Source organism: Bombus vancouverensis, chromosome 8, assembly GCF_051014615.1.
Source record: "Bombus vancouverensis nearcticus chromosome 8, iyBomVanc1_principal, whole genome shotgun sequence".
In the NCBI taxonomy this organism is placed as follows: domain Eukaryota; kingdom Metazoa; phylum Arthropoda; class Insecta; order Hymenoptera; family Apidae; genus Bombus; species Bombus vancouverensis.
Window position 1 is genome coordinate 14,540,851 of NC_134918.1, and position 18,033 is coordinate 14,558,883.

The 18,033-nt window shown below is 46.5% G+C and overlaps 1 protein-coding gene across 3 annotated transcripts in view; it reads right to left on the bottom strand.

Annotated features, from left to right (window-relative positions):
- LOC117153925 (uncharacterized) overlaps positions 1–18,033 on the bottom strand; it is a 125,352-nt gene that overhangs the window by 79,162 nt on the left and 28,157 nt on the right. The window lies entirely within an intron of this gene.

Genomic DNA, 18,033 nt, shown 5'->3' on the forward strand with positions numbered 1-18,033 from the left:
CGACTTCCACCTCTAATTAGCATGTGACTACCAACCAAACGATCAACGTAACGATGTTGCGCAACGATTTGTGTATCGTGGCTGCACGCTCGCGTCGGCTACGTCAAACGTACCACCGGTAGAAGTGTTAATTATCCACGGATAATTATCCACATCGCGACTCGTACGACGCTAGAACCAGGAAATATTCAGTCTTCAACTTTCTTATTCGCTATCGTCCATTTCTATTACGCGGAGGCTCTCACGGATCGGAGATCTCCGTGCAATATTAAATCAGTCATCTTCAACGATTCTTGCGCAATGCTACCATATACGCGAAACACAGAAGAAAAGGCGAAACAGTTTTTAGATCGTCGAAGCATTAGGAAAGAGTTAACCTGTTTACCGAGGAAGACGAGTTGACTTTTCACTCTGATCATCAATCTCCCTTGGACACAATGATTTCTTTCTGTAAAGATTTTTGACGGTTCATGTAAAAGCCAAAATTGATCTACCTGAAATTAATTTCACTTCGTTCCTTATTTCATAATTATAGAAGCATCCACGTAAAGAATAATCCGATTAAGAGATTAACCTTTTCGTAACAAGCAAGAGACGAAATTTTATCGAACGTGAATTTAAGCAAACCAACTCTACCAGTATTTGTAAAGAACAGATTGATTTTACCAGAATGAACTTACGTGTGTTCCATCTAACGTGCTTTGTACTTAAATTTTTACTTCCTCATAAGAGTGTACAGTGTCGTGACATATGTCGCGCCCACGAAAGATATCGAACGATATCTAAAAGATGATGGGAGTAAAATGATTGTATGGATTGAGAAGTCGACGAAAAGACGATAGAACAAAAGCAAAACGATCATCCGGAAAAGCATTAATAATCCGTCGTGGTACTTTCGCAGAGGGCTGACCGAGCCACGGGACATCGGCTGATTTACTTTCGCCGATCGTGTCGGCGTATTTCCTTCGAAAGTAATGCTTCCCGTACCGAGATGTAGTATCACGATCTACCGATAAATAAAACACGCGATCGTGTGCGCCACTACGCTTGGATCGCGGGGACGTCGTCGATCTAGGGGCGACTCTGCCCACCCACGTGCAGCAATTCGTCCCGGTACACGCACGTGAGCACGCCTACGACCCCGCAAAACTTCGGATCCGTCAAGATCACTGTCAGCCCCCGTCTAGGTAAATCGAATTTTCCGACTGTCGCTTTCTAAATTTGTCTCGTCGAACTGGCTCGAAGTTACCTTGACAGATTCTTAATCTATCATGTCTGCTTTCGATAATTGATGGCGGTAATACATGTGAAACAGATGAAACATTTAACCCTTTGACAGTTTAATATTAAGTGACTAAGACGCTCGAACGTGTTTTAGATTATCTAGCAACGAAAATTATGCTACTTTTTGTATCTGGCGTTGTCCGCTAAAATAATTCCTAATTTAGACGATTGTGAGATGGCTATTATTATACGCGTTGGTTTATCAGAGAGACAAGTGATAAAATTGTAATAGTCAGAGAATATTACTATCACTTTAAATACAAATACAGAGAAGGTGTACGTCGGTCGTAATCGTCGCTCGCTCAATGCTACTGTTCAACTCTACGCTCGCTGTTCGACTGTATGACTCGCTATAATGATTGTCCTAGAGAACATATTCGTCTATTTGTATCGATCAATGGTATTACAAAAAGTTGAAATTAATTAACTCCGGTTGACGATTATGAATAACGGCGATAATATTTTGTCCAGAGTTCGTTTACCTTTGAACCTAGCAAACCAAAACAACGTTGGCACCCCAAGGCACAACAATACGTGTCTCTCCCGATTCGAATGTTTCGTTGACCCATGTACCGCTACAATTGCGAAGAATGTACACTTTTTAAATCGTTTTTTATATACGAAACAATCGATTTAGGCACTTAAGCAAATTAGTTGTTGTCGTTTTAAAATCACGAAACCCATCGCTGATTTAATAATGCTTATCGAAACAACTATCTTTTAGTTTTTTTAAGAGTGCAATATACAAAATACGAACTTATATTCCGTCGATTATATCGATGTATATCCCGTGATTAAAAACTTTCGTCTTAAAAGCAGTTAGATTTATTATTTCGAAAACGACATTTGTCACGCTTCTCCGATAGAGGATCAATTGTTTTTAATGACTTTCAGTCAGAAAAATGCAAACAGGATTTACCCAATCGGTACATATCTCTACATGCTATCCTACCAATCATCCGAACAAATTTCTATCGACAAGCAGAGAATCTTAGTCGTTCATTCGACGATTCAATTTCCTCGGATCTTCGAGTTCTATACGTATCAGGCGGCATTAACGATAAAAGTGAAATCAAGCTGTGAATAATTTTGTATCAGAGCAATTCCATCAAATTCCTCGGATCAGAAATTGGCTCTGAATGTAGATACATAGAGCAGCTGGTTGAGAATGCCCCGTTGGCGAACGGTGAAGACGGGAGCTCGTAAGAAACACGATCGGGCGAGGGAATGGCCGAGAGATGAGCTCGCATTCGGTGAAACGGACGATAAAGCGAAGCGGATCGTAGCGGCTCGCGGAAGAGGACGGATTAGCGGCGGACGGGGCAGCATCGGTCAGAACGAATCCATGGATCCGTATGGGTGCTTCTCGTGGTGCTTTACGGCCGGTCAATCGCGGCGTCATATCTCCACAGGACCATCCATCAACCCACGGGAGAGAACAACCTCTGTTCTCGACCTCGTCTGTCCTCCTACGAGTGTCATAACCTTCGTGATCGCCACGACCTCTCATCGTCCACGATGCGTCAGGAAACTGAGAATATCGTAGGTTATTTTGTGCTCGAAATTGCCCTTTATACAGCGGTGTGTGTTTCACGATATTTGTCGAGCACCCTTTGCCACAGTTCAACCAGCCCAGCTTTCATTGGAGAACATTGCTTCCCGATTTTTCTTAGTTGAAAATAGTTGCATATACATACGTAGTATCATGGTTCGATGAAACGTTGAATCCAGTTTGGATTGTTGGCACAAGAATGTAATAAAGAGGATGTGACTGTAGCCATGAACTCCGTAATCCTTACGTTCGATCCGTTAGTCGACCAAGCATCGTGAAAACTGATTATATTGAGTGTTGTAAAGCTACGAAACGTTCCATCGCGGCATTAACGGGCGTTAATCTTGCGTTAATTCCCTCTACCACTCCCTGGTTTAACCCTATCCCGTGCCATTTAGCTCGACGAAACTCGGGCCCAAGCGGTAGACATCGACGCGCGCTAAACAGACCAGACTGATGCCCGTAAACAGGAACTAACATTCAGTCACGATCGCAACGGGCAAAAAAACTCCGCGAGCTCGGCTTGTTATGTTTACGTTTGGCCCAAGTATCTGGTCGCGAGTCGGACTCGCGATATTCATGTTTGGGCCAAAATCTTCGTCGCGAGTCTGACTCGCTAAAGTACGGCAAGGGGTTAACGAGAAGCGCGTTAATGATCCTTTGTGCATCGAATCGACAAAAATGCTTCGTAACGAGCAATTGGGCATAATATTCAGTCCGTTTTGAATATACAGTTGGTCCCTTTCTATTCCGGCCATTGTTCCAATAAAACTTTTATACCGATTTCTCGCGTTAAAGCTTTTGGTCAGAATTCGTTTCGATTTTTATAGCGGTTGCCAGCCGCTTGTCTAAAGGCAAAAGAACGTCTCAATAGAGGTACCGAGGCACGAGTCGTACTCCGGTGGTGCCAAGGGTCCGTAATATATGGCCCCTAAATCATCGGCCAAGAGTGGATATGGTCGTTGCTCAATCTAACCGGGTAACCACTTCATAAACATATCAATCAGACAAGAGTGCGTGGAGTTAGATACATTCTCTCGCGTGTTTGCATATGATAATGGAAATTCGATCGCGTGAATCCGTTTCATTAGAATCCGGTTCGATGGAAAATTGGCAACTCCCGTTCTTGTATCGTTTTCATGTTTCGAACAACGTTCTAAACGGAACATCATGGAAGACTAGTCGGAAGAAAAAGAGATGGATAGGGTAGAGGATAGAGAATTCGCGAGCATGAAACGGCACGATGCAAGGAGCAAACAATGAAGAAATAGACAACGAGCGAACCGAGACGCACGCAATTCCGATGTTGCGCCCATCGCTCGGCGAACGGCCGATTGTGACGCAGCGAGATCGCGTGCGCCCGGTTAATTCTCTTCGCGTACCTAAATAAACGAGTAAAAATAATTTGTAGCGTTTTCCAATTCCCCTCGCGTTAGCGCGAAATATCAATCGCCGTCGATGGAGCCGCGTCCGGTCGCTCTTCTTATTGGCTCTGGCGTTTATTGGCGTAAACGCAATCAAACCAGTCGATCGTCGGTCTCCACGAAAAGAGAAAAAAAGAGGCGAGCATGCCATGAAAGATCTTTACGATCATCGACAGTCGCCGGTATTCTTCGAATTTTTATACGGCGAATCGTTCACGAAAGTACTCTAATCGGTAATTACGGATTGTTAATTCGAGAAGATTGCGAAAGTTATTATTGTTGTTGTAAAGCTAATCGTAAAACGGTTACCCACTTTAATACAAATTGTACAACACAATAGACCTTAACGCAATTAACGATTTTACAATTTCATCGAAATAAACTTTCCACGATGATGTCCTAATCGATTGGACGCCAAGCGTAATAAAAAATAACCAAGCGTGAATCATTAGCTCGACAAAACTCTCTTACTTCTCCATTAATTTAACGTCGCTTCAACTTCAATCATCCAACATCTTCCTCCACTTTGATACAATTTCCCCGACAAAAGCAGGCCTGAACGTCCCGCGTGAATATTCAGAAACGATTTCGTGACCAGAAACGAAACACGTTCCCGACGATCATCGCGGTAATCAGCCTCTCGCGAATGGTAGCATCGTGGCGTCACAGGCGGATGAAGTTGTAGCCAGGGAGCGGGTAACAATGAGTGCAGTGATAATGCGTCTCGCGCGGTGAATGGATGAAGAAGACGTGAAAAGAAGTGGAAGCGGTGGAGAAGGGGGTGAAGGAGGGGAGGAGGGAAGGAGATGGTCGAGCTTGCCCAAGGAGATCATTAGTCCACCTGGCTGTGGCCCCGGGTAACGCTTAACCGCTTGACAAGCGTTGCGGGCCGTTATCGGTTTGTCCCTAATTATGCACACGTGACCACGGTGCGCGAAGCCTCGTGGGTATCCGCCGGATCGTTTCTTTCTTTTGCCTCTCTTCTCCTGTTCTTTCTTGTTCCTCTCTCTTAGCAGGACGGAACGAGTGGCGCTGTTTAAAATTAATCGCATTGTCTTCGCTGACTCGTTCGATCAACCGGCGCGTACGTCCGCGAGACACCAATGAATGGGCCAGCTGCATCCCTCGCCGCCACCTGTGCGCCTCTCATTCCGATTCTTCTTCCTTTCTTAATGATATCTAATCTTTCGTTTCGCTTCAAAAGAAATCGGATTAGGAGAGGTATTTTTATAGGAACGATTGGTTCAATTTTTCATTGAGAAGTTTATGAAAATTGGAGATCTCTTCCGAAGAGTAACGTACTCCCTTTCCGACGACTGTAATCTTTAAATATTTTTACCTCTTGCGCTCGAGACAACTGAGTTATCACAGGTATCCTTAAATAGTATCAGCCTTGCTTTATAGTGTCTGAGTCACCACATTCTAATCTTCTGAATTTGATCGTTCCTACCATTTCCACCTGTAATTTCTATGCAATTAATACTCTTGACATTTCCTATCAAACAGATTCTCTTAATTCCAAATGTCAGCCTCTATCAATTACTGTACTGACAAGCGACGTAATTATGACAAGTGTTCGATAAATCACAGAGGTACTCGAACAGCTTTTCTAAATTATTTACTCTTGTACGATGGTACAAAAGAATTCACACATAGGATCCACATAGAAGGTATGCGATTTCTTAGTTTCTATTTTTGACGTTATTATCTTTAGGTGGACGACTTCTTTCAGTATTTTTAAATGATATAGACCCGGGTGCTTAGGTTTGGAAAAAGGGGAACGACGCCGTCCGGAACGATTCCGAGTACTGGCTGAAACGACACCGGTTCGCGAAAAAACGAAATAGTGCACCAAAATGGCGGAACGGAGAACGGCTGGCTGCGAGCCCGGTGACGAGCCATGAATGTTTAGGCGGCACGATTAAAACGTCTCTCATCGTGGACCTCTGAGAATCGTATCGCGGAACGAATGCCGATCGATCCACCGCCATGGTGGGAATGCGAGGGCACAGCGTTTGATTTATGCCGCGCGCCACTTTTACGTGTGTGCACGTGTATATGTACGCCTCGCCAACTAGCGGACCACGAGATTCGAAGAGGAAATTAAAATATGAAGGAGGTGACTGCGGACAACGATCGCCATTTGACACAGTGCTTCACCTTGCAACATCATCTCACACTTGGAGTACGGACTCTTAGATATTCAAGGAATAAGAAACAAGAGACGAAAATACTTGTGGAATGATCTGATATTTCTCACAAAGTTTGATTTTAATTCTAACTTTTGCTTTAATTCTTCCGACTGAGAATACATATATCTGAGTATAGACTATCCACGATGTTTCGATACTTTATATTGGGGACGATGTTATAGCAGTGAGAAAACATCGTTTAAGAGATCATTGAAAAAATGCAAAATTCACAAGTCCCGGAGTTGATTACACAGATATTCTAAATCTTTTGCGTTCGATATCTTTTAAATGTATTTTCTCATTTTTAAATACTTTGCAACATAAAAGTGTAAGTAAAGAAGAAGCGCCAAGAAAAGAAGAATCACATCGTGCAACACACCGAGAAACACTGGCACGCCACGAAATCTTCCTAATCGTGATTAATATCACGGGCTCATACCATGTCGGAAATTATTTACACGTGTTTTACCAAGTCGAACGATCGGCGATCTCTCGTACGTGTGGGAACAAGCTCCAAACCGTGCTGGTCCGCTACCATCGACGTCTCTTTTCTCTCGTTCCACCCACGCGATTCTTTCGTCGCAACGTGCCTCCACCGTTCGATCTCCGTTGATCCGCATCGAGATCATCCCGCCGCAACGAATCCCCTCGATGCTATCGTTGATAAACGCTCGCAGGATGACTCGAGAGTGCATAGCTGCTGTGTTTAGAGCGTACGAGCTAATCGTGACCGCACGATTCAGCTACGACTTCATTGTGAACTCGAATATGCCTGTATCCCCCTCCCTCAGATACAAATGCCTCACTCTGAATCGCAAAGATCACCGACAGGTCGCGGTGAGAACCGTTCCACGATGATGGAAATTACAGAGAATTACTCTTTGGTATTTGTACGTGATTTATTGCACGCTGATCGGTTCGAAGGTCCGTCGAGGTACGATAATCCATCCCGTTTGTGACGTAAATGGAGTGGAATTCGTCCCTTGTACGACTTACTCGAAAGTTACTGGATCGACCTGATCCGATTTGTAAAGATTTCTTAGTTTTAGCGGCAGAGCATGCGATTAGCGTTGAAATTCTCAGGAATCGCATCGTTATCCTTGGTAGGATTGCTTGGTTACTAGTAACATAGCAAGTATGATACTCAGGCATCTTCGATGTTTCGCTACTGTTATCTACCGATTTTTGCGAATCTCCATGTAATAAATATTTTGAATCTATTTCATGACGGAAGTATGAATGCAAGTGATTAATAGCCGTAACAACGACCTAATCGATTGTTTCGCCACCAATATACGTTCCGCCCAGGACTCGGGACAGAAGCGACCCGCGCAAAGTTATCCATCTATCCCGAGGGCGGGGAGGATAAGGCTGGATAAAAATAATCCGCAAAGTAGTGGGAGGCAAGAGAAAGAGTGGGCCCTGGCGCTCGTGCGCCCGCGTATTACCATATAGCAGCGTGACTCCGTCGACTCGCGTCCGCGGCCGTACTCATCTGAATAAATATCGTATTATAATTAAAGGAATCGTTCGAGCCATAAATCAATGAGGTCGGTTTATATATCAGGCCTCACCTATATAATGTGTACCGGTGGAGTACCCCAGCGGGTCCTGCACTCGCTGTGGGGGGTCCCCCTATGCTAATGGCGCCCTCTCACGAAGCGCAAGGGCTGACAGAGCCGCGCGGAACACAGATAGAGAGACGCGAGAGAGACCAGACAACGCACACACACCATCGTCCGACCCTGACCTGACCACCTCTCTCCCTCTTTCTTCGTCAAGTTACATCCCTGGGTTTCGCGCTCGCGAGCACACGCCTATAAGAAGACGATCGGAAACCCGGCCTCTGATCTTCGCCGACCGCGACCGCTTATCAATTTGTTAGCGAGCGCTGTTTGTTAAATCAAATCAAGGGCTTGCACGCCGTGCCGATAAATAATCCTGCTTAATATGTGCCTCGAATTCTCGAATGCTCCCCCCTGCCGGCTCTCTTCGTGTACATTACACCCACGTGCACGCGGAGTGGGAACAGCAGAGAGGTGAAGAGAGGCGAACGAGGAGAGAGGGGAGGAAGGAGTGAGAGTACACGCGTTTCCATCCACGTGGTTTATTGATCCATCGATCGATCGCCGGAGATCTCGCCGCGCAGACCGGCACTCGGTACGCTCTGTCGGCAAAGCGGCTTGTCAGTGCCCGATCGAGCTATCGAGTCAGAGTGATTGAGCCTGATTTGCGGGTAGACCAGCGGCTGATTTATGGCGAACTAGGAGGGTAGATTCTTCTTTGATACTGGTCGCTGCGGCGAACGAGGATTGGTTTAAGGATCTGCTCCCTTCCGATCGAACAATATCGGTGTTCAAGGGAGACAGGCTTTTCGAGACAAGGAGGAAGCGAGGAAGATGACTCTTATATTTTCCAGGTTGTGTACGAGATATCGCGGTGTGCAGTGTCATTCGTGTGACGTTTTGAATCAGGTATCTCGCGATGCAATGTCATTTATAGACCCCACTAAAAATCAGTTCGCGAGATATTTCATTCCCAACTTCGAAGGGATTAAACACGGAATATATTGTACTTTCGAAAACAGATATTCTTCACGTGAAACGATATTCATATATAAATTAAATACAAGAAATTTCTCATCGTGCGGAAGAGATGGCGGGGAAGAGATGAAACAAGTCACCCTCTCGCAAGTAACAAATTAATTTCTCAGTTATTTACCCTAACAGAGAGCAGAGATTCGGGCGCGTTAAATATTTTAGAAGGTCCGGTGCATGCGTGGCCATCCGAGGCGTTTATTATGACGAGTCCGGACGCGGCGTGGACACACGGTAGTTTATTTGGGTCCGGAATTTTGCGGGGCCCCGGTTCGAACGAACGGCGCGGTCGCGATTAACAAAGGGCGATACAAATTAGATTAAATCGCCGTAGGGGGCGGCATCACGGTGGAGAAAGGCGAATGATGATACCGCTTGATAAATAGACGAACGTCATGCGATGCCTAAACGGAGTCTGCGTCTCCCTCGGCACCAATGGATGCCACCCCTTCTCCGCAACTAAGTTCTCGTTGAAACGAGCGTCTTCTTCGTCTCGCGGTATCGCGATCGCGAGTCGCCCTCGTTTCCTATCTATAATAAAAACCGGGGCGAAATAACCGGCGATTACGGACCTGCCTAATTGCGCGCGGTTTCAGGATACGATCCCTGGATCGTTGATTAATCGATCGGTGAATATTGAAACGTCTTTGCAATTATGGAACAAGATTACCGAACATTAAGGGGTTGGTTAATGCGCTCCATGGTGCACGATTAATTTTCTTCAAATTGAAATACTTCTTTGACCGTTTTGCATTTTTTCGAAAAATGTACACGGCGATATACAATGGCTACAAAAGGTATTTGTACATTATTGTATTTACTTTAGCATTTATGATACATACCAAAAGCATATTAAATTTTCTAACATTCGGCGATTTCTTAACTTTCCTTCGTACGACTACGGAAAATTTGATACTATGCGAGTGAAATAAATAATATAATGATACATGTGAGAATACGTTTTGTAATTGCTGTGTGTATGGTTCTTAAAAATCACGAGATAAGAAATTGAAGTTGGATCACCTCTGGTTGAAGAGTATCGACGTTTAAAAACCCGGAGAATTTTCGCCGAGTCTTCGACCGCAGATAGGAGTGAGACTAAAATAAACGAGCGTCGATATTGCATACAACTTCGTTCTATCGACGTTACTCTTCAAAACAGAACAATGTGTGGTTCGATGGGAGTGCAAATAAAAGTATCAGACTGGAACTGGAAAAACGAGCAACAGAACGAAAAGAACGAAGAAGAGAGCAAGAGCCGCGGTAGAAATCCAGCGAACACACCCCTCAAAACGCTTGGTGAAGCTGAGCCCCAGCGGCCTGGCGGCTGGCCAATATTTAATTACAGATAATTACCGGTTATAATGCGCGGCAGATCGGCGGCCTGCCGTTTAATTGATCGGCTTTACGGTCTGATTTGTGTATCTGGCGTTCGTGCGATCCGCCGTTAAACTCCGAGGTCCGATTTTTAATCCTTCACTGTGGCCACGAAACCCATGCCTGCCGGTGCATCGTATCCCGCCATTATTTAAACGGCATTACGTAATCCACCCACCTCGTTGTACTACGGTTTATTGCGCGTGTCGTAGCCAACAGTGTGTACGAATAAACCAGCACGCAAGAGAAAATCGTCACCGCCTTCTGCACCAATGTGTACGATTGTTACTATGTTTCCATTCTCCGTGGAAAATTTGATCGACATCCTCTTTTAGCGGTAGATGACTCGATTCGCAATATCCTACTTTCGAAAAGTTCAGTATTATACTTTTATATAAGGTACTAGACGAAAGAAACGGTCTGAGACTTTGCGAGGATAAACAGAACGAGATGGTCCAGCGTAAAGTAATCTCTAATACTCGAATTCTCTGAACGTCTCTCTGCGAAGGAACTCGAACATCGTAATCTAATTCGTTGCCGATACATAACGTGAAGATTCACAACGAACGATAAAAGTATATCATAAATTGTGGAAATCTAAAAAATTCTCTTCTTATATACAATATCCGATACATTTTCCTATTTCTTTTATTTTCTTTCTCGATTCGCAAATATTAACGTCGTATCCGCTTTCGAAAATCTCTTAATTCACGATGGAAACAGTAAGCAACGTTGATCGATATATCTTCTCTATTAGACAGTGGAGTTTGAGAATCCCTGAGCCAATAAATAGTCGGCAGATCGGAGGCTTAGCATCCGCGCGGAGGTGGAGCGACAGCTCCCCGTGAGATCGGAGCGAGGTGGCGAGGGAAAGGGGCTCGATGAGACTCTGTTCGATCGTCTATTGCATTATTACCGCGTTATATCAAGACAGAACCGCGCGAGCCTTTCTCTCCCCCGGGTTTCTGGCTCATCTGGCGAGGCGCGGTACATTTAAACGTATTCTCCGGTAAAACACGTTAAGTTCGGCACGGTCGGCTCCCTTTGCCGGGGTCGAAGCATGCAGATCCGACACGAAATATCATTAATAGTCGTTTGCCGGATGACCGAGCCCGGTAATCGTCCCTTCTGCGGTTCAAGATCGGATCGGCCGAAAACCGCAACACGCCTCGACTGTACGACCAAAGCGGCAGCCCCCTTTCGACTCGTAATTTATGTTCATGAACTCGGTCGTGGCAAGTGCGAACGCTGGTGCACGAGCACGGGCTTGGTGGATACATAAATCGCGGCGAAACAATCGCTGCCGGCGTTAATCGTTCGACGTTAATGCTTTCTTATATTCCGATCCGGTAAATCGAGTTAACCTACTAACTAAGCGATTCTATGATCTTACACGCGATTTCCATAAAAGATTTCCTTGACTTTCTCCCCGCGGTTTTGCTTATATTCCATTCGATTCCACGAAGTGTCCACTGCACGTTTCCTTACGCTGTGGAGCGGAGCGAGCACGGCGCGGTTCCCTCGCTGTTGTAATTGCCCTGTGCGCCAGCGGCTCCATTTCGAGCAGCTCCGTCCGATACGGAGTCAAAAGAGGCCGCTGGCAAAAAAGCCGCGGCGAATAAGCTGGACAAGGCAGAACAAGCCAGGAGAAAGAGAGAGAAAAATCCATCAAAACGGAAGAGCGAAGGATCTACGAGCGTCTCTACGCGCGTGGACCGGAGAAGCGGCCCCTGGGTTCCCCTTTTTGATGGCGCTTGCAGCGTCACAGGGTCGTAAACACGGCTGGCAATAAGGGGCCAAAAGCAGCGAGAGCGCGACTTTTGACGCGAGTCCGTTGCATCTCAGCCCCGTTCTCTCCCGTCTAACGACCTTCGCGCGTTACAAGTACAACGACGCTGTTCGTGGACCGCTTCTTCGCTTCTCGTTCTTCTTCTTTCGACTTGTACCACCTGATAGCCCGGGAGAGAAGAGGAAGAAGAAACCGGCGGCCAATCCCACGCACAATGTCCACCGTGGCAAGACGCGCGAAGAGCTCTCGCGACGGTGTCATTGTTCGTTTGATTGCCGCTGGCCAGCTCCTGGCCGCTCACACTCGGCCCGCCTTTTATTAGTGGTCGATTAGCCTCGCTGTACGAGGTCCACGCGAGGGGAGCCCAGCTACGATGAACCACCGTGGAACTGCGTGACCGGATCGCGTCGGACCTCGATAGGAAACCCCGTGCCTCGAATCGACTGTCGATCCAATGGTTGGCCTTCTTCGGCCAAGATCGATCGAGCTTGCTCTAGGGACGGTACGTGTCCAAGGGTTTTAATTTGGAGCAACGTAAAATTGAGAGTACCGAGCGTGTTTAGTCCAGCTTCCGTCCAGAATCTCGGAGATTTATTTAGCTTTATTTCATAATCTTGATAGATGTTACGAAACTTTAATCCGGAGTACTATTGTATTTCATTTATAGGAACCAAGTTTTAGTTAGCGCTTGATTAGGTGAAAAGGCTGTTCGAAATAATTAGAAGATTGTTGCTACGAATGGTTCTATCGCAATAACCAAGCGAACAGAAGACAAAAAGTCCTAGATGACTGGTTGATTATCCTGATATCGTAATAACAATTTTCTTGAAAATAATTATAAGTAAGAAAGTATACGCGCAAGAAATGGGTGTAAAATTCACAGTTGTTGAAAAATGATCCTCCAATTGCTTGAAACTTCGCATACGAACAATTTGTTGCCCGAGCATTAAGATACATTTCCTAATTTCGAGTCGAAAATACCGACTCCATTCCCAGAATGGCGTCAAATCATGAGTTGGCCGGTCGTCTCGTAAAATTAGAATATTCTTCCGAGAATTCACCCGCATAAGCGTCCGTCCCGACTCGTCCAATTTAATTAGATGAACATTCAGAAGTCTGTGGCGCGGTAAGGTCCAATAACAATAATAAAGCGTGCCAGCGGAAAAGAGGGGCGTCCATTAGTTACGTTGGGAGATCTGGTCGAGAAGCGAACCTGCTCCAGATAGTCTGCACTCGGGCTCCGACGTGCATCGTCATCGTCGTTCGTCCCGATACAAAGACAACGCCGACGCGAGCAGGATGGCCGGCAGAAAAAGTGGCTATGCTAAATAATAGTCCTCCTGTCGGTTCGTTGCTCGCCTCTCCTCGCATAGTTCATTCATGAATCCGGATTCAGTGTTCCTTTAGTGGCGAGCAGATCGCATCGCCAATCTTCGAGAAGGTATCGGCCGTTGAAAAACGCCACGCGGAGAAGGAATTCTGATCTAAACCTTTGCATTTTTCGTTGCTGCCTTTCAATATTAACAAGCTACTGTCGGTCCAGGCGAATATACAATAGAATTCAAACACGGCAAAAATTTCGTTCGTGCAACGAAAAGTTCATAAAAATTCGTAGAAAGCTGTAAGCATACTTTCTGTGTTCGTCTTCGTGGTTTTATGTCTTTCTTTCGATATAAACGGTGACTGTTAGATGTGAACTGACACCGCGTCGTAGCATGATCAGAGGAAGCTATGAATTTACGTAGAATACGAGGAATCGTTACGATGAAATCGTCAAAAGAAGCAAACTACGCACGGGGCTCTTTCTCTACCTTCGAATGGCACTCGGTCCCTTCCGGAGTCCAGAAACAAGCTGAGACTAAAATGACGAGACTGCCGAAGATTCTGGGGTACACCAGGTAGCTCCGATCCGCTTTTGACGTCAGGTGACGAAGGTGAACACGACTATTGGGTCTGTTAGCCGAGATCCTGCGGATAAGACGAACACAGACGTTTCTCATTTCCGCGCGAGTGTTAACAAGAGGCAGTCTTTTCAAAAGCTTCTTTATCCTAAGAGGAGCTTTAATGCCATCCGACGCTCTTTACATTAGCGTATCAGGAAGATGCTTATCTTTCTCGATATTACGATCTACGGATAATTGCGCATCCCTGAATTCGGTGGAAAGTAAATACGGTTTTTGCAACGACCCGACGTTGGAATTCTTATTTGTCGCTCCACTTGGACCTCGTAAAGATCGTTTCGACGACCATGGACGATTGAACGACTACCGGCAGACCAGTCGAACCCGGTCTAGCATCCCGGAATAGTCAAAGGATTCGCAGACGTTCCCTTGGACGACACGTCGACCGCGTTTTTCTTGCCCGTCGCCTATCAAACGAGTTGGAGCCGGGGTCGGTGCGCGTTGGTCGAGGAAAGAAAGAGCCCGCTAACGGGATAAACAAGCGATCGCCACAGCACATTCCGATACGTAACGGAGAAAAGTGTGTACATCGCTCCACGGACGTACGGCACGATCGTACGCAACGCTGGGTATAAAAAGTTTCCTGGAAACGATCGCGTAACGTGCATATAAAATTCGAGTAATTTCAACTGGCCAGTTTGGTCTGTCTATTCGCGGAACCGGCCTTCGTGGAAGCAGTAAAATCCTCACCGAAGAGATGCGTTTGCGTACGTACAATCTCTGGGTTTCGTCGGGAATTCCGTTTTAAATAAGAAAGATAAATGAAAATGGTGGATAAATCCGGTTTCGGTAAGGGAAGACTCGGTAAAACGATGGATGCTCGATTTTGTGCACGAAATCCGGATTCTTTTCACCAGCTCGTTTTACCCTGTCCATCTAATTGCGTAAGAATCGAAGGGAACGTAACCGTAGTTCACCACCAACGAAATTTCACCTTCTACCCCCTACCATCTGGCAACGCCATTTCCTGCTTCGAGAGTGCCGCCCGTAATCATTATTATTCGCGGCCAAATAGCCGGTGGCTCTCTCTTTCTCGGCACTGATTGGCCTCCCTATCTTGAAAATACCAATTCTCTGGAGCCATACCGGCGCATTAAAGCTCGTTCACCGTGCGCTCGGGGTTAACCGACAACGTTCGTATTGTTCGACGATCGACAATGGATTTCATGAAATTTTTCAGTCAGCGTTAAACTCGATCACGCGATATTCCTCTACTATTCAAATTTTAGTTTTTGAGAAAATTCCGTGATCTTTTCGTCGAAAGCTACCCAAGTTACCTTTTAATCTACGAAAAGTAGATTACACCCTGTACGCTTTTAGTCTGATCTCGATTTTCCTATCTCCAAACATTGTATATTCTCTTCGCCGGAAAATTAAAACGTCAGAACAGATTAAACCGTCAAGCGACATTCCAACGGTTCGACGCGCCTCACGCCCGCATACAACTTCCGCCAATTACCGATGGGTGAGTAACGCGGACGGAAGGGAACAGAACGAAAGGAGAAGGAGGGAGAAAGAGGGTGGTCGGCGTTGGTTGCGGGATGCACGGCGAATGCAAAGCACCGACAAGGTCGCGATTTCGAATGAACCGGGAGAATCGGCTGGTGCCCCGTCACCTTCGCAGGTAGTCGAAAGCGTCGAACGAAGAAGACGACTCGAGCGTCAGACGGAAGGAGAGAACGAGACGAACAGGAAGGTAGTCAGCCACCGAGCCTAAGGTGTAACGAAGAGAGGAGAACGACGAGGAGAAGAGTAGAGGCCCCGGGCGAGGTCACCCACAGCCCCCGCCCTCTCACTCCCCCGCACACCCTGATTACCCCAGCCGGGGGCGGGACACACTGTAATGAGCATCGAAGAGGTGCTCAACTTCGACTCGTCGAGTTTTTCCATTCGAATTCAAGGAAATGGAAAGACGCGAGTTCCGCGAGACCTTTCATGGCGTTCGTTCTATGCTATAGTAGGATATTTAAGGTTGATACCTTAAGATTTGATAATCTGGAACAGTCGAACGGTAGATGGAAGTGATTTCTCTATCGTTAAGCGCTCGAGGACTTGGTATTGTCCACGTTACTATTAACGTACGTTTTAATGGCATTGGATTAAAGGTTAATGTAATTTCGATACTTTCTCAAGGTTATAAAATTGACCTCTTGTGTTTCCTGTACTATGAAAGAACGATTAATAACCGATGCACGTGCGGCATAGGAAACGCAGCAACACGTAGGAAGGGCCAATCGCGAACGGGGTCGTCCTAAAGACAGATCGCTGGTAACGCGACCTCGATTCCCAAGCTACCCGCTGAGGAGGTCGCGGGGAACGTAAACGAAGGACGATGTAGAGGGAACAAGCTGAATACAAGAGTAGCTTGGTTGGCTGTCGGCGAAGACACCCGGATGATCGAGCGATGTTATTTTAAGTTTACCGTGGGGGCTCTCCCATCTTGTCCTAATCGGCTGTCAGCCACCCCCGTGGCTGGGGTCGTAGGCCACCCCCAGGACACGACGTGCCGACGTCCATGTGTGACGTGACGCAGAAAAGGAAAGCGCTGGACGATGAAGAAGGAGGGTGATCGTAGACCCCCCGCGGACGAGATTCGTCCCTTTTGTACGACGAGATTCGCGCGGAGGAATCATACCCCTCGAGGGGTTGGATTCAAAACGCTTTACACTCTCATAACCAGGACCTGTTGATCCTGCCGCGTCGAAAATCGTCGCCACCCCTTGGCGCACTCGAAAAATTTTTACCACGTGCTTCGTCATCGTACGATTGACTCGAGTCTCTTCTTCCACCCTAACTACGGGACCTAAACTCGAAACGACGTTTTAGTGGCTGATAAATTTCGCGTCGGCTCGCTCGGCTCTTTCCGAACGATCCCGTCTTCATGGTTGGTTAATGTCTTTTTACCCGGACATCATCGGGTTGAAGATTTCATAAACGTTTAATTGATCCTCGAGAGATGCAGAACGAGCATCACCGAGGCGATTACACATTTTAATAGGCGTTTACGAAAATTGCATATCAACGTAGCTGTTCCGCGATCAGCGAAATTTGTTACATTAGCATCGTCGACCCCTTCGTTTACGGTCTTCGAGATAAGACGCGAGTAAAACCCTATCGACCTATAAATATTCCAGTGGGCCCGCGTCGTTGAAACCGGAGGAATAAAGCGCATAATAAAAATTATAGCCGCGAGCCGCGATACCGGTGGAAGAAGTAGGAGGCTGCTGAAATTCCAGCAGAGTCCTCGAACTCGGAATAGACCGTGAAGATGAAGTCGCTCCAGGAAAGTTAGGATGACCTCGCAGGGTCCTGCGGCTCGTTTGATGGACCTCTCCCTTCTTTTTCTTTCTCTTTTTCTTCCTCTTCTTCGCTCCCTTGCCCCGCGTCCCGTAGCGACCATGCATTTCCACCGGATACCCGTTTACACCGAGTCGAGTTTGGTGGCACATATTATATACCTGCGGAAAGGAGGCAGAACGGGACGAAACCAAGGGAGGAAGCTGAAAAAGAAGAGGAGGAGGTGGTGGCGGTGGAAGAAGAAGAAGAAAAGAGAGACGGCTCTCTCGTCCGCAGCCATGCTTATTGCGTGATATTAGCCACGGTGGCTGCCGGGGTAATCATAATCTCGAAAGAGGGACAAAACACAGGCCCCGAATCGCATAACGCTGAATTTTACGACTTGTGGCATAGAGGACAGGCGACCGGATGCAACGCGACTTTTTACCTCCCTCTAACGTCGCCGGCTTGATGTCAACAAGAAGGTGGCGTACCTCAGGGAAACTAACACCCCGAACGAGCTTCGCTTCGAATCGAATCGAATCGGACAGCTTCAAATTTTCGAGGAACCTGCCACCCCG